We start from the raw sequence: 19429 nt of genomic DNA, 5'->3' as shown, positions 1-19429 counted from the left end.
AATAATATACAAGGGAACTCCCATAAGGTTAACAGCTGATTTCTCAGCAGAAACTCTACAAGCCAGAAGGGAGTGGCACAGTATATTTAAAGTGATGAAAGGGAAGAACCTACAACCAATATTACTCTACCTGGCAAGGATCTCATTCAGATTCGACAGAAGAATCAAAAGCTTTACAGACAAGCAAAAGCTAAGAGAATTCAGCACCATCAAGCCAGCTCCACAACAAATGCTAAAGGAACTTCTCTAAGTGGGAATCACAAGAGAAGAAAAGGACGTACCAAAACAAACCCATAACAATAAGAAAATGGTAATACGAACACACATATCGGTAATTACCTTGAACGTGAATGGGTTAAATGCTCCAATTAAAAGAAACAGGCTCGCTGAATGGAAACAAAAACAAGACCCATATATATTCTGTCTGCAAGAGACCCAATTCAGACCTAGGGACACATAGAGACTGAAAGTGAGGGGATGGAAAAAGATATACCATGCAAATGGAAATCAAAAGAAAGCTGGAGTAACTATACTCATGTCAGATAAAATAGACTTTAAAATAAAGAATGTTACAAGAGACAAGGACGGATACTACATAATGATTAAGGATTCAATCCAAGAAAAAGATATAACAAATATAAATATAAATGCACCCAACATAGGAGCACCTCAATACATAAGGCAACTGCTAACAGCTATAAAAGAGGAAATCAACAGTTACACAATAATAGTGGGGGCCTTTAACACCTCACTTACACCAATGGAGAGATCATCCAAACAGAAAAATAATAAGGAAACACAAGCTTTAAATGACACAATAGACCAGATAGATTTAATTGATATTTATAGGACATTCCATCCAAAAACAGCAGATTACACTTTCTTCTCAAGTGCACACAGAACATTCTCCTGGATAGATCACATCTTGGGTCACAAATCAAGCCTCAGTAAATTTAAGAGAACTGAAGTCATATCAAGCATCTTTCTGACCACAACACTATGAGATTAGAAATCAATTACAGGGGGAAAAATGTAAAAAACACAAACACATGGAGACTAAACAATACATTACTAAATAACCAAGAGATCACTGAAGAAATCAAAGAGGAAATCAAAAAATATCTAGAGACAAATGACAATGAAAACACGATGATCCAAAATCTATGGGATGCAGCAAAAGCAGTTCTAAGAGGGAAGTTTATAGCTATACAAGCTTACCTAAAGAAACAAGAAAAAACTCAAATAAATAATCTAACCTTACACCTAAAGGTACTAGAGAAAGATGAACAAACAAAACCTAAAGTTAGTAGAAGGAAAGAAATCATAAAGATTGGAGCAGAAATAAATGAAATAGAAACAAAGAAAACAATAGCAAAGATCAATAAAACTAAAAGCTGGTTCTTTGAGAAGATAAACAAAATTGATAAGCCATTAGCCAGACTCATCAAGAAAAAGAGGGAGAGGACTCAAATCAATAAAATTAGAAATGAAAAAGTAGAAGTTACAACAGACACCACGGAAATACAAAGCATCCTAAGAGACTACTACAAGCAACTCTATGCCAATAAAATGGGCAACCTGGAAGAAATGAACAAATTCTTAGAAAGGTATAACCTTCCAAGACTGAACCAGGAAGAAATAGAAAATAGGAACAGACCAATCACAAGCAATGAAATTGAAACTGTGATTAAAAATCTTCCAACAAACAAAAGTCCAGGACCAGATGGCTTCACAGGTGAATTCTATCAAACATTTAGAGAAGAGCTAACACCTATCCTTCTAAAACTCTTCCAAAAAAATTGCAGAAGTATTAACACTACCAAACTCATTCTATGAGGCCACCAACACCCTGATACCAAAACCAGACAAAGATACTATAAAAAAAGAAAATTAAAGACCAATATCACTGATGAATATAGATGTAATAATCCTCAACAAAATACTAGCAAACAGAATCCAACAACACATCAAAAGGATCATACACCATGATCAAGTGGGATTTATCCCAGGGATGCAAGGATTCTTCAATATATGCAAATCAATCAATGTGATACACTATATTAACAAGTTGAAGAATAAAAACCATATGATCATCTCAATAGATGCAGAAAGAGCTTTTGACAAAATTCAACACCCATTTATGATAAAAACTCTCCAGAGAGTGGGCATAAAGGGAACCTACCTCAACATAATAAAGGCTATATACGACAAACCTACAACAAACATCTTCTCAATGGTGAAAAACTGAAAGCATTTCCTCTAAGATCAGGAACAAGACAAGGATGTCCACTCTCACCACTATTATTCAACATAGTTTGGAAGTCCTAGCCATGGCGTTCAGAGAAGAAAAAGAAATAAAAGGAATACAAATTGGAAAAGAAGAAGTAAAGCTGTCACTGTTTGCAGATGACATGATACTATACATAGAGAATCCTAAAGATGCCACCAGAAAACTACTAGAGCTAATCAATGAAGTTGGTAAAGTTGCAGGAAAGAAAATTAAAATTCACAGAAATCTCTTGCATTCCTATACACTAATGATGAAAACACTGAAAGAGAAATTAAGGAAACACTCTGATTTACCATAGCAACAAAAAGAACGAAATACCTAGGAATAAAGCAACCTAGGGAGACAAAAGACCCTTATGCAGAAAACCAGAAGACACTGATGAAAGAAATTAAAGATGATACAAACAGATACAGAGATATACCATGTTCTTGGATTGGAAGAAACAATATTGTGAGAATGACTATACTACCCAAAGCAATCTACAGATTCAATGCAGTCCCCATCAAATTACCAATTGCATTTTTTACAGAACTTGAAGAAAAAGTCTTAAAATTTGTATGGAGACACAAAAGATCCCATATAGCCAAAGCAGTCTTGAGGAATAAAAACAGAGCTGGAGGAATCAGGCTCCCTGACTTCAGACTATACTACAAAGCTACAGTAATCAGGACAGTATGGTACTGGCACAAAAACAGAAATATAGATCAATGGAACAGGATAGAAAGCCCAGAGAATAAACCCATGCACCTATGGTCAACGAATCTATGACAAAGGATGCAAGAATATACAATGGAGAAAAGACAGTCTCTTCAATAAGTGGTGCTGGAAATACTGGACAGCTACATGTAACAGAATGAAGTTAGAACACTCCCTAACACCATACACAAAAATAAACTCAAAATGGATTAGAAACCAAAATGTAAGACTGGACACTGTAAAACACTTAGAGGAAAGCATAGGAAGAACACTCTTTGACATAAATCACAGCAAGATCTTTTTTGATCCACCTCCTAGAGTAATGGAAATAAAAACAAAAATAAACAAATGGGACCTAATGAAACTTAAAAGCTTTTGCTAAGCAAAGGAAACTACAAACAAGACAAAAAGACAACCCTCAGAATGGGAGAAAGTATTTGCAAACGGATCAATGGACAAAGTATTAATCTCTAAAATATATAAACAGCTCATGCAGCTCAGTATTAAAACAAACAAACAACCCAATCAAAAAATGGGCAGAAGACCTAAATAGACATTTCTCCAAAGAAGACATACAGATGGCCAAGAAGCACATGAAAATCTGCTCAGCGTCACTAATTATTAGAGAAATGCAAATCAAAACTACAATGAGGTATCACCTCATACCAGTTAGAATGGGCATCAGCATAAAATCTACAAACAACAAATGCTGGAGAGGGTGTGGAGAAAAGGGAACCCTTTTGCACTGTTGGTGGGAGTGTAAATTGATACAGCCATTATGTGGAACAGTATGGAGGTTCCTTAAAAATCTAAAAATAGAATTACCATATGACCCAGCAATCCCACTACTAGACATATACCCAGAGAAAACCATAATTCACCCCAATGAATTATTACACATGCACCCCAATGTTCACTGCAACACTATTTACAATAGCCAGGTCATGGAAGCAACCTAAATGCCAATCGACAAACGAATGGATAAAGAAGATGTGGTACATATATACAATCGAATATTAGCTATAAAAAGGAACGAAATTGGATCATTTGTAGAGATGTGGATGGATCTAGAGACTGTCATACAGAGTAAAGTAAGTCAGAAAGTGAAAAACAAATACCGTATATTAACGCATATATGTGGAACCTAGAAAAATGGTACAGATGAACTGGTTTGCAGGGCAGAAATAGAGACACACATGTAGAAAACAAACGTATGGACACAAGGGGGGAAAGTGGCTGGGGGGGGGGTGTGGTGTGATGAATTGGGAGATTGGGATTGACATATATATACTAATATGTATAAAATGAATAACTAATAAGAACCTGCTGTATAAATAAATAAAATAAAATTCAAACATTGAAAAAAATTGCAAATCAATCAGTTTGATATTTCAAATTAACAAAATCAGGGATAAAAATCACATGATCATCCCAATAGTTTCAGGAAGAACTTTTGACAAAATTCAACATCAATTCATGGTAAAAATCTCATCTAAGTGGGTACACAGGGAACATATCTCACCATAATAAAGGCCATTTATGACAAACCCATGGCTAACATCATACTCAACTGTAAAAAGCTGAAAGCCTTTTCTCTAAACTCAGGGAAAAGACAAGGATGCCCACTCTCTCCACTTCTGTTTAACATAATATTGGAAGTCCTACCCGTAGCAACCAGACAAGAAAAAATGGCATCCAAATTGGAAGGGAAGAAGTAAAGCTGTCTATATTTGCAGATGACATGAAATATTATATCGAAAACCCTAAAGTCTCCATCCAAAAACTATTAGAATTAATAATGAATTCAGGAAAGTTGTAGAATACAAGACTAATATACAGAAGCCTGTTGCTTTCCTATACACTAATAAAGAGCAATCAGAAAGAGAAAGTTAAAAAATCAATCCTGCTTAAAATCACATCAAAAAGAATAAAATACCTAGGAATAAACTTAAGCAAGGAGGTGAAAGACCTATGTTCTGAAAACTATAAAACATTGATGAAGGAAACTGAAGATGATAAATTAAATGCAAAGGTATACCATGCACTTGGATTGGAAGAATTAGTAATGTTAAAATGGCCATACTACTCAAAGCAATCTACCGAGTCTATGAAATTTCCATCAGAATACTCATACATTTTTCATAGAACTTGTACAAATAAGCCTAAAATTCGTATGGAACCACAAAAGACCCTGAATTGCCAAAGCAATATTGAAAAAGAAAAAAAAGGAAGAGGAACAAAGCTATAGGTATCAGCCTCCAGACTTCAGACTATACTACAAAACTATAGTAATCAAAACATCATGGTACTGCCACAAAAAACAGATACATAGGTCAATGAAACAGAATAGAGATCCCAGAAATAAACCCATACAACTATGGTCAATTTGTCTGTGACAAAGGAGGGAAGAATATACAATGCAGAAAAGACAGACTCTTCAATAAGTGGTGCTGGGCAAATTGGAGAGCCACATGTAAAATAATGAGATTAGAACATTTTCTCACACCTTATACAAAACTAAACTCAAAAATGATTAAAGACCTAAAAGTAAGACCTGAAAGCATAAAACTTCTAGAAGAGAACATGGGCAGAATACGCCTTGACATAAAGGGTGGCAATATTTTTTGGATCTGTCTCTTAAGGCAAAAGAAATAAAAGCAAAAATAAACAAATGGAACCTAATTAAACTTAAAAGTTGTTGCACAGCAAAGGAAAGTATCAAAAAATGAAAAGACAACCTACAGAATGGGAGAAAATAGTTGCATATGATATGACTGACAAGAGGTTAATATCCAAAACATACAAACAGCTCATAACACTCAATATCAAAAAACAAACAAGCCAATCAAAAAATGGGCAGAAGACCTAAATAAACATTTCTCCAAAGAAGGCATACAGATGGCCAAGAGGCACGTGATAAGATGCTCAACATCACTAATTATTAGAGAAATGCAAATCAAAACTACAGTGAGGTATCACCTCACACCAGTCAGAATGGCCATCATCAAAAAATCTACAAACAATAAATGCTGGAGAGAGTGTACTGTTGGTGGGAATGTAAACTGATAGAGCCACTATGGAGAGCAGTATGGCGGTTCCTTTAAAAACTGAAAATAGAATTACCATATGACCCAGCAATCCCACTACTGGGCATATACCCAGAGAAAACTATAATTCAAAAAGACACATGCACCCCAATGTTCACTGAAGCACTATTTACAATAGCCAGGTCATGGAAGCAACCTAAATGCCCATTGACAGATGAATGGATAAAGAAGATGCGGTACATATATACAATGGAATATTACTCAGCCATTAAAAGGAACAAAATTGGGTCATTTGTAGAGACGTGGATGGACCTAGTGACAGTCATACAGAGTGAAGGAAGTCAGAAAGGGAAAAACAAATACCATATATTAACACATATATGTGGAATCTAGAAAAATGGTACAGATGAACCGGTTTGCAAGCCAGAAATAGAGAAACGGACATAGAGAAAAAACATATGGACACCAAGGTGGGAAAGGTGGGGTTGGATGAATTGGGAGATTGGGATTGACATATATACACTAATATGTATAAAATAGATAACTAATGAGGACCTGCTGTATAGCACAGGGAACTCTACTTAGTGCTCTGTGGTGACCTAAATGGGAAGGAAATCCAAAAAAGAGGATATATATGTATACATATAGCTGATTCACTACGCTGTACAGTAGAAACTAACACAACATTGTAAAACAACTATACCCCAATAAAAATTTTTAAAAAAATGTTTTAAAGTCTACAAATAACAAGTGTTGGTGAGGATGTGAAGAAAGGGGAACCCTTGAACACTGTTTTTTGGGAGTGTAAATTGGTGTAGCCACTATGGAAAACAGTATGGAGGCTCCTCAAAAAAATTAAAAATAGAACTACTATATGAGCAACAATTCCACTCCTGGGTATATATCCAGAAAAAAATAAAAACAGTATTTTGAAAAGATATATGCACCCCAATGTTCTTAGTAGCACTATTTACAACAGCCAAGATATGTAAGAAAGCCAACTGTCCATCAACAGATGAATGGATAAAGAAGATGTGATTATATATATATGCAATTGAACATTACTCAGCCATTAAAAAAAAATGAAATTCTACCATTGGCAGTAATGTGGATGGACCCAGAGAATGTTATGCTTAGTGAAAGAAGTCAGACAGAGGAAGACAAATACTGTATGTATGATATCACTCATATGTGGAATCTAAAAGTAATACAGTGGTAATATAGATAGCAAAATAGAAACAGAGTCACAGATATAGAAAACAAATGAGTCGTTACCAGTGGGGAGAGGGAAGGGAGGAGGGGCATATCAGGGGTATGGGATTAAGATACACAAACTACTATGTATAAAATAGATAAACAACAAGGATATATTGTATAGCACAGGGAATAATACCCATTTATCTTGTAATAACTTTTAATGGAGTATAAATTGTAAAAATACTGAATCACTATTCTGTATACCTGACTCACATAATATTATAAATCAACTATACTTCAATTTAAAAAATGGTGAAAGACCACTGCATTAGGCTTAAAATTCAGATGTGATAGAAATTATTAAAGCAAAATTATATAATTATTTATGCAGTTAAAGTATTACCTCCTTAGAAAAAAAAGCATGTGTTATGATACAGACATGGTCATGGAGAAACAAATAAATGACAAAGAACAGGAAGCTAAGAAAAACATCCAAACATGTAAAAAAGCTTGATATATGACAGAGGAGTCGTTACACGTGGAGAAAGAATGAATTATTTAATGTGTTGATGGGACAAATGACTATTGATATAGAAAATAAAACCAAAGGCCTAGGAAATGCCATTTATAGAATTTTATGTTAATATGTAAATTCACAAATAAAAAAGGAAATACTTTAAAGAAAATATAAAGGTTTTTCTGCTTGATTTTTGGAATGGGAAGGATATCTTAACAAGATACATGATACATAACCATAGAAACACAGACTGAATGTTTTGACACTATCAAATTAAGAACTCCTCTCAATAAATAGATACCACAAAGAAAAATGAAGTTATAAGCCACTACCTGGAAAAAGATATTTGTAACTATTATAATAAAGAGTAAATATATGTAAAATTTCTCCTTCTTATGAAATCAATTTCCCAAATATCATCTCCTTAGCATTGAATATCACTTAGCATAGAATAGACTGCTGTTTTACATGGTATCAAAGTAAAAATTACAAATCCAGTTGTGGCAGAGCAAGGTATAAACATTTAGGAAGTCTAAAACTATCTAATATCGTAGGCCAAATATTAGTAGCGGATTGATTGCTATTCTCATCCAATGTAAGAGCCCGTAATCTATTAATATACTGCATATGGATTGCATGCTCTAGTTTATGGATGGGATTGGAAAACATTTCCTCCCTATTAACTCAGAAAGTTAGTGGTGTATATAATTTGATATCTTTAGATTGCATAGCAACACATTTCCCAAGTACTCCTGATGTGAAATTTAACTTGAAAGTTACATTTGTATGCTCTAGCTCATGAACTTGACACTATTCTGAATATCACCATGGGTAAGTTATTCTCTGCATGGTATGACTTTTGGAAGTTAATTAGAGATACTACATGATATCAGCTCCTTATGAAATGTTGAAATGGAGAGATGATACTCCTCAGGAAAACATTGTTCTGGCAGAGAAAACGAATAGATTTGTAGTTGATTTGTATTTTAGTGTTTGAGGTAAGGGTGAATGTTTCAGAGACAACTGCAATCATTTGCTCCTAGGTTCTGTGTCTGTTGTGACATTCCTCCAGTGACTATACAATTGATAAAGAAGTTACAGGAACAGGAATTTTGAAGCTAATGGTAATTAAGAATAAAGGTAATGCCAATAGCTCTGAGGGATCAGAGATTGAATTTCTTTTTAAATAAAAAAAGCCACTCTTACAAATCATGGCATATATAAGACTGCATTGTACCGGATTCTGTTCATCTATATCTACCACTATACCATAAGCTCCATGAAACAAGGACTTTATGGGTCTCAGTGTCTGTTACATGGTAGGCACTCAATAAATGATTGCTAAATGAGTAACTGAATGATTAACTGAAATGATTCTTTTCTCCTTGATGAACAGATTATACAGAAACAAATATAAGGTTGACCAGACTAAAGACAAAGATTCTTTTTTCAGTGATCTCTGCTAGATACGCTATAATCAAATTTGCATTCTTAGAGCAGCATCAAAACACACTGCCAATAATGCTGTGGAAGGGGAGACAAGGCATTTAGGATTAGAATTATTTTTTTTTAATTATTTAAAATAGTGTTAAGATAAACAATGCAGTTTCAAAATGTTGTAAGCATAAATGCCATGAAAAAAGTGAATGATTATTAGTTATGGTACTTTGAGGCTTTTCTTTACATTGCAGTTTAAATGAGGCCAGGTGGGTGCAAGTTAATTATACAAATTTTACAAAGTACTCTTCAAATAATGGTGTTTTCATTTATAAATCACACTAAAAAGTGTGTTCATATAGGCAGAGCATCACAGATTTGATCATATTTCCCAAATAAACATGGTATAATTACATTATTGACCAGAAAATAGTGTATATTATAAAGTCACTCAATAAAGGGTAATTTAGTGCAAGCCTCCGTAATAAATAGAAAATAGACTATAGAGATTACACAAAACACATAAATGTGTTTTACACATGTACCACCTAAAATAATATATTCAGCATATTAAATAATTGTTTTCATTTTTATTTTAACGATTTGACCAAAAAGAATACAGTATTCCGATAACAATTATTATAATTTTAACATTAAAATTTCACATTTTTAAAAAGAATGTTCTAGGGTACTATAAAATGATATTAAACTAATTTTGCTTCGAATTATTTTTTCCAAGGAATAAACTCTATTAATCAGAAGTGTTCAAATTATTTATAAATACTTCCAAAAATTTCATTGTTATGTCGAAACTGTAGTATAATGCTCAGTGTGCATTTTTTGGTTATTGGTGGTATTGATAATGATGACAAGCTTTTAAAATGTCTAGAGAATAATCAAATCTTTCTTCTCTTAATTCTTTCCCACCAATCTATTTTATTCCAAAGAGTCTTAAAATAATATATGTTGGGTATCAGAACTTCAGTCTTCATTGGAAGAACATAAAAGGAAAACTATTATCAATTTATTTGAACTTTTAAGGAGATTCTAAACCTCTTTAACAGATGTTCTGAAGTATGCAGAAATATTCCAACAACATACTCAATTGTCATTGGGTCTTTTTTTCTTCCAGTTGTATTGAGATATAATTGATATACAGCATTGTATAAGTTTAGGTTGTATATAATGTGACTTATATACATCATGAAATGATTAAGCTAACATTCATCATATGATGTAGATATAAAAGAAAAAAAATATTTCCTGTGATGAGAACTCTTAGGATTTACTCTCTTGACAATTTTCATATATAACATATAGCAGTACTAATTATATTTACCATGTTGTACACTGGATCCCTTGTACTTATTTACCTTATAACTGGAAGTTTGTATCTCTTGACCACCTTCATCCATTCCTCCCTCTCCCCCACCTCCTCCTCTAACAATCACAAAACTAATCTCCTTTTCTACAAGTTTGTTTGTTTGTTTTGAAGTATAATTGACCTTTGACACTATGTTAGCTCCTGGTACACAACACAGTGTTTTGATATTTCGATACATTTCAAAATGATCACCAGGATAATTCTAGTTACCATCTGTTACCATACAAAGATATTACATAATTATTGACTACATTCCCCACACTGTACATTTCATACCATAACTCATTTATTTTGGAGCTGGAAGTTTGTACCTTTGAATCTTTCTCACCTATTTCTCTCCTCCTCCAACCCCATTCTCCTCTGGCAACCACCTGTTTGTTACCTGTATCTATGACTATTTCTGTTTTGTTTTATGTTTGTTCATTTGTTTGGTTTTTAGATTCCACATATAAGTGAAATTACACAGTATTTGTCTTTCTCTGTCTGACTTATTTCACTTAGCATAATACCTGCTAGGTCTATCCATGTTATCATAAATTGCAAGTTTTCATTCTTTTTTATGGCTGAATAGTATTCCATTGTATATGTATACCACATCTTCTTTATCCATTTATCTATTGATCGGCACTTAGGTTGCTTCCATATCTTGGATAGTGTAAATAATGCTGCAATGAACATAGGGGTGGATTTATCTTTATGAATTAGTGTTCCTGTTTTCCTCAAATAAATACCCAGGAATGTAATTTCTGGGTCATATGGTAGATCAATTTTTTAATTTCTTGAGGGATCTCCATACTGTTTTCCACAGTGGTGGCACCAATTTACATTCCCACCGAACAGTGTACAAGTGTTCCCTTTTCTCTACAGCCTCGCTAACACTTGTCATTTCTTTCTTTTTGACAATAGCCACTCTGACTGGTGTGAGGTGATAGCTCACTGTGGTTTTTATTTGTATTTCCCTGTTGACTAGTGATATTGAACATCTTTTCATGTGTCTGTTGGCCATCTGTATGTTTTCTATGGAAAAATGTCTATTCAGGTCCTCTGCCCATTTTTTAATGTGGTTGTTTTTTTCTTTTATTGTTGAATTGTATGAGTTGTTTGTTGCATTTATATATACTAACAACAAACTATCAGAAAGAGAAATTAAGAAAACAATCCTATTTACAATCCCATCGAAAATAATAAATTACTTAGGAATAAATCTAACTAAGGAGGTAAAAGACCTATATTCAGGAAACCATAAGACACTGATGAAAGAAATTGAAGATAAAGAATGGAAAGATATACTGTGCTCACTGTTTGGGAGAATTACTATTGTTAAAATGACCATACTACCCAAGGTAAAATGACGATACTACCCATTGAATCTACAGATTCAATGCAGTCCCTATCAAAATACCAATGGAATTTTTCACAGAACTAGAACAAATAATTCTAAAATGTGTATGGAAACAAAAGAACCCAAATAGCTGAAACAATCTTGAAAAAGAAGAGCAAAGCTGTAGGTATCATACTCCCTAATTTCAAACTATACTATATTTTCAAAGCACAGAAACAGACACATAGATCAATGGAACAGAACAGAGAGGCCAGAAATGAACCCATAGTTATATGGGCAATTAATCTAGAACAAAAAAGGCAAGAATATACAATGGGGAAAAGACAGCCTCTTCAATAAATAGTGTTGGAAAACTGGACAGCTACATTCAAAACAATCAAACTGGACTACTGTCTCACACCATATACAAAAATAAACTCAAAATAGATGAAAGACTTAAATGTAAGACATGAAACCATAAAACTTCTAGAAGAAAAGATAAGAAGTACACTCTTTGACGTGAGCCTTAGCAATATTTTTTGGATATGTCTCCTCAGGCAAGGAAAACAAAACCCAAAAAAACCAAATGGGACCTCATCAAACTTAAAACTTTTGCACGGTGAAGGAAACTATCCACAAAATGAAAATCATTTCATTATTGAAAAGTGAATAATCGAAAGTGATTATTCAAAAGTGAATAATCATTCACTTTTTTCATGGCATTTATGCTTACAACATTTTGAAACTGCATTGTTTATCTTAACACTATTTTAAATAATTTTAAAAGGGCCGCCTACTGAATGGGAGAAGATATTTGCAAAAGATATATCTGATAAGGGGTTAATATAATGGATAAAGGCACCTGGACTGTGGACATTAATTAGGTAATGCTCAATCAGTAGAGAAGGGAAATAAAACATTTCCTTCCTTGTTAGGTCAAATTTATATTGGTGACTTCAGGAAAGGCAGATTAATTGAATAAAAATATCATTTTACTTTATATTTTATCATTTTATCTTTTATTCAAAGACCTTATCATTTGTAAGCTCTTTAGTATGAGCCAGGCACTATTTTATGTGATTTAAATTAACACCACATCAACAGAGTGAAGTAAGTACCATTATGTACTCCATTTCAAAGATGGGAAACTGAGGGAAACTGAGAAATTAAGCAGCTTTCCCAAAGTTACATGTATGCTAAATGGAAGGGCTGAGATTCAGACCCAGGCAATCTGGTCTGGAGCCCAAACTTTAAACAACTAGGCATGTGACCTTTGCACTGAATTAGACTGATTTGAATTGAAACAACTTGGGGGTCTGCCACTAGTGTTATACTGTGAAGGAGGCAAAGATGAATAACACAAAGCTTCTGCCCTGAGGCCACTTTCAATTTCATAGATGTTCATAAATACTGAACACTTAGGAATGCATTCATAGATTGTTGGCGTGCAAACTGCCTTTTTATATAACGTGCTATACTACACCTCTACATGTTTTCATTTCCCTTCTCTGAATTCCTTAGCATTAAGTGGCCTGGATTGCTTATTTTAGCACCTAATCAGCTCCTTCCTTTTCCCTATTAATTGTGTACAGAATCATTCAATCAGACAACTTACTGAATACCCATATGGTTTAAGGGATTACAGTGACATTATTTTTGTCTTTTCTCAACCAGAGGTCTTCAACCCAGGATCCTGGAGTATATAAAGACTTTATAAGGGATCAGCATGCACAGTTTCAATGGGATTGATTTCTAGATTCTCATATTCTTTTTGTTTGTTTTTTTAAGTTAATTAATTAATTAATTTTTGGTTGCATTGGGTCTTCATTGCTGCGCACAGACATGGGTTTCTCATTGCGGTGGCTTCCCTTGTTGCGGAGCACGGGCTCTAGGTGCACAGTCTTCAGTAGTTATGGCATACAGGCTCAGTAGTTGTGGCTCACAGGCTCTAGAGCGTAGGCTCAGTAGTGGCGCACAGGCTTAGTTGCTCTGCTCTGCGGCAAGTGGGATCTTCCCAGACCAGGGCTCGAACCCATGTCCCCTGCATTGGCAGGCGGATTCTTAACCACTGCATCACCAGGGAAGTCCCTAGATTCTCATATTCTTATATACCTTTCTTAAAACGGATCTGAGAACAAACTGAAATTCACAGTCTGCTCCCACTGTACACAAATTATAGGCATACCCCTCTCTCACCCCTAATTTTAATAAGGTAGATTAACCTGAGTTTTAAAAAACTCTAGGATGCTAAACAAAATGATATATTTAAATATTGATTATAGAAGATTCTCCTAAACTCCTTCTTCTCTTTATACACACACACACGATAAGCACATAATATCAATATAAATACACACACAGAATTTTATATTAGAAATGGATATTCTGACCTATGTGTAAAGGAGTGTATTCAGGATAAACAAAGCATAAGTTACTGATGATCCTTCCATAAAATGTTAATATTTAGTATATTTTGCAAGACTACTAAATTCTGCAAGTTTTGTTAGACAAAGTACATTGATACTTTTTAGGTTTGTTTTTATTCAATTAAGTACTTAACACTGACTTTGTAAGTATATAAAATTTTTATTACTATTTTAATGTATTTTCAAGTTTTTTTTAACAGTTTGAAATGTATATTTTCTATCTCTTAAAATTAAGAAAATTACTAATTTTGCCTTACGATAAAACACTTTAGATTTGAGCTAAAAATATGAAAGGAAGTACATCGTTTTCCCAAATTTGTTATAGGTATGCAGTAAAAGAACTGAAGAGGTAAAATTTAAGACAGCCTAGAGAAGCTATTAATATAGAATTTAAGCTCTTATATAACAGGGTTCCTATGAACCTACAGTAAACTCTTATAACTGAATCTCCAATTTTTAAACTGAGCATGTGTGCTTGAAATATATATGAAATACTAGATGTTTAAAAAAAAAACATAGTCTACTCCACTGTAAACATTCCATAGTAACTTAGTTTTGCTGTGAATTAAATGTCCCCTAGGATGGCCATGGATGATACAAACTTTTCTCAGTAGCACTGAAAGAATATATATTTTTGCCAAAACAAGGTTGGACAACATTCACAGAAGTTCTGTGTTTATACATCCACAAGAATTATTTAGCTCCTGAGTCTGTAGGTTAACAATTAAGGCTAGGCATGGATGGGAGGTCCATTTGGTCTTGGCTGAGGAGACTCATATACTTGAATGTTTGCTAGGAAAGCTGGGGCACTCATCTCTTTCCACATGTCTTTCCTCTGCCAGTAGCCAATCAGGGCATGCTCATGGCAATGGAAAAAATACAAAAGAGCATGTAGAAACACTCAAGGCCTCCTGAGACCTTGGCACAGAATTGGCAGAAAGGCACTTACTTCCACCTTATTTCACTGACCAAAGCTAGTCAAATACCAAACCCCATACACAGATGGTTCTATAAAGTTGTATAGCAAAGGTCATGGTTATAAGAGTGAATAACTGTAATTGTAATAAGGGCCATTTATTGCCATTCACCTCAGATGTATACAAGATTACATTGTTTTTCCTTATTATTTTCATAAAATAGTAAAATCTCATATAGTTTGCCTAGATGTTAGCTTGGACACATTTTTAAAAGCTTTGAGTTAAAGTGACCATATCCTGAATGTTCTTACCTCGGGAGGGGTGTGGGGAGACACAAACCACACTTTATATAGAATCAGGAATTTCTAATCTATACAATTCAATATACAGAATAATTAAAATATATACTACCATGCTTAAAAGGAGAAAGACCTCACATTGCAGGTAGGGCCTAAGGTCAATTTGACTATTCTTCTTACTTTTTACATTTTCTGTATTTAATACCTTTCTATTACATATATGGAGCTTTTTTTCTACTTTCCTATTAATATAATGAATATGTATTATAGATATAATAGAAAAACTATGGGGAAATAATCAGGAGATGAAAATGAGCTAATTTTAACACCAAACCTAAGTCTTCATTTCCCTGAGTAAATTTCTTAAAATGAATGATCTTTCATTTTATCTTCTCTGTTCTCAGATATATTAATTTATGTAGCATATTAGCAGCATAAGAGGTAGCAAATTTTGTGACTGGTAATGTTAACCAAAAACTGTGTTTTTGAGGAAAACTCTGGAAGAGGAGAGTTTTACATGTATTTGTGGATGTCACAGTAATTTTATTGTTTAGCAAAAAGAAAACATGTGGTAAATTATTTTTTAATCTATGGATAGGAAAAGCTTTATGTGATATCAGTTAAAAATGTCAACAACACAAGGGAAATTGTGTATTTAATAGGGCATCAATTACCAAATTTACTAAGTGGTCTAATCAGATTAACATAGACATGGCCTTTGCCTCTACAAATATTTAAGGCAATTTTTAAAAATCCACGGTCATTGGATAGTGAATCATCTTCCATTTCCCCCAGAAAATACATTCTTTTCTAGCCTCAATATCCACTAAAATTTAACATTATACTATTCTATGAACACATATTTGATGCCTTCCACATAAAAATCACTGGACTAGACATTTGGGGTAAAAAAGAGGGAGCAGGAATAAGCAATGACCTCCCTCTAAAGTTGTTTACAAAGTATTAAGAGAAATGACTTGTATGCAAATAATTAGAAGATATACGTCTATTCTTTATAAAAGAGAAATAGGTAAAGTTGTCTGGGACTTCTGAGGAGGGGCAATCATACTGCACCACATCAAAGCCATTATTGGTTGCCTTGGAAAATAAATATAATTCAGTCAGATAAGTAACACGTGTTTTTAAGTATCCCCTATGGCCCCAGTAAAGTGCTAACAGCTCTGATAGAAAACAAAAAGACAATTACAGGGATTTTCCTCCATGATTTGTCTCTTGTAACCCAGAGAAAGACTCAATGCAGTACACAATATAAGTGCATCAGGGCTAGGGAAAAAGAGTTCAGTGGATCCTGGCAGGAAATGCTTCATGGGAGATATGAAACCCACAGTGAGGTTGGAAAGACAAGGGAAGACAATGGCCGTGAGGCAAATTCAAGGGCGTGAGCAGAGAAAGAGAGTTCCTAATGAGCACTTGTGCTCCGGGAATAGTGAGCAGATAATTTATTTTTATGAACTTCTTTTTGGAGGACATGAAGATGGGATAAAAATTTATTATAAAAAGGGAAAGGGCAGACAAAAAGAGACAATGGAGTTTAAATAGTAAAATTTGGTTCAAAATGTAGTTGGGAGACTGTAGTTTCATAAACCAGTCAAGATTTGTTTGGCAGCTAAATGCAAGATGAATTGGAAGAAGAAGAAAGAGGAGAAACAGGTGTCAGGAAAAATTCAAATGCTTTCTTCAACGGTATCTATATTCCATTCTCACTCCCCTTTGAGGCATGAAGGATTTATTTCCCCATCTGCTGGGAGCACTGCAGGCAGACAAGTCTCAGTGCTCAGACCCCTTTGGGGTTTCCTTCAGTAAAAGGGAAGCACCCTGCCAAACATCACACCCCCTTCCCAGGACAGCCTGCATCCAGTGTCTTGCCTCAACTGCCCTGAAGGGTCAGGCCGTCTTCAGACCACCCTGGTCAACTGAGGCTTTCTGTAGACTACATTGCCCCTTAATTTTTCCTCAGCCTAATCCCGCTTCCTTCCCTCCACAGATTGTCTCAAGAGCACCCCCCAACAGACCTCCTGCACAATAAGCTCCATTTTGGAGTCAGTCACAGGGAACCCAAGTTGTGAACATTCTCTTTTGCTTCTCTTTACAGAACTGTAAAACTGTTCCTTGAGTTACATAACAGTGCCAGAACAGACGTGATAACAGTGCTTTGGCGGTCATGTTCCCCTGTTGCCTGTTCTTGCCTTCAGGAGCTACTGTTACGCTGACATCCATACTCAGTACTTCCACAAGGCACAGAATCACGAAAAAACAATGGCAACAGCTACAGCAAATGTTAAGATAGTTTCCTTCTCATTTTTAAACAGTGTTGAGCGGCTATATCTTAAATTTTTAGCCTCACTGCATTTACCCCTGAGCCCTCTTTCCTTGCCAAGAGGACGTTATTTAAAATAAATTTAAAGAACATATGGGCAGTCCCCTCCTCTCTTCAATGCACCTCCCCACCATCAACATCACCTCACCTCCACATCCCACGTCGGGTAGTCCCTGTTTGCTGAATTACTCGCTTTCCGACCCAACTCTTCCTTCTTCAGCGATGATCAATTAGGCCCATAAGAATTGTGGGAAAAGAACACAGGTGTTTGTTCGTTGGTTTTCTCTGTAATAGGTCCGGAGGACTTACCACTTTATCGTGAGTTTTAATGGCAGCACGCATTAACAAAGAAAACGAAACGAGTTTAAATGCCCTATTTATCTACTCATGTTCACTTTTTCAAAAACAGTTATTTTACGTTTTTGAAAAAGTGAACATGAAACCTGCCTTAAAATCATGTTTAAAATGCTGTATTTTTCAAAATGTATTTATACTAATTTTTTTTATTTAAATCACCTTGACTACTAGGAAACATGACGAGTTTTAATTAAAGTACTGGAGAGACCAAGGTGATACTTAAGATGAGAGATAAAGCAAGCATACCTAGGGCAACTTGTTTTCTACCCATTCAAGGATCAGAGCTTGTAAGGAACAAGAAAAATCCTCATTTGTCTCAAAAATTGCTTTTTCATTAGCTCATAACAGAAGAAAAAGCCACATTTTTGGATAAGTGCAAATTCACAAGCAAAGCTAAAAGGTCACAACTTCTATCATTTAATTCATTTAGAAGGAAAATGCTCCAATTAAAGTAAGAATGGTTCAGACTTTTTTCAGTCAGAAAACACTAGCCTGAGACTCATCCAGCAGATGAAGTATGGAGAGCATAATTAACCAATTAAATACTCATTTCCAGGGAAGCACCCAGCTGAAGTAGTAAAGCCAGGAGGGGCTATTCAACAGACTGTCTTTTTCTATTAGACATTATAAGTTGATTTAATAGTTCCAAGTTTATGCCGAAAGACTTATGGAAGAAATGCTTTTGACATATAGATTTTAAGCTACGTTATATTGTTAATTCTGTCTCTGAATATAAATCGAAACCTAAATGAGTCACTTTTATTTATGCAGAAATGTACCTAAATAATGTTTTTAGTAAATTAAGTAAAAAGTAGTATTATTTTTATTATCATCTCAAGTTAGGTGTTTGAGCTAAGTGGCTCAAATGATGTTGAGGAAATTTGTCAGCTTTAAAAATGCAGGCTAATCAGTGAAAAGCACTCCATTGTTTTCTGGTAACCATTAATGGAAACTGCTCTTCTACTGGGAAAAGAAGTAGTAAGCTTTTACGATCTAATACCTAGGTTGATATTAACTGAAGAAGTCTAAACTTCAATAGCATGCAAATAAAATATAATTTTTCTGAGACTATCATGGAGAGATATAAAAAATCTGCTGTATCTTTTGGCTAACTTCTTTGAAGTTTTCAAAAGTGATGAAAAATAATCAGTGAAGTTTCAAAATATTTAATCTCATTGCCAAACACTGTTTTCTGTCAGATGC

The sequence above is a fragment of the Balaenoptera ricei genome, chromosome 2 (assembly GCF_028023285.1).
Source record: "Balaenoptera ricei isolate mBalRic1 chromosome 2, mBalRic1.hap2, whole genome shotgun sequence".
NCBI lineage: Eukaryota > Metazoa > Chordata > Mammalia > Artiodactyla > Balaenopteridae > Balaenoptera > Balaenoptera ricei.
This window is presented reverse-complemented; position numbering follows the sequence as displayed.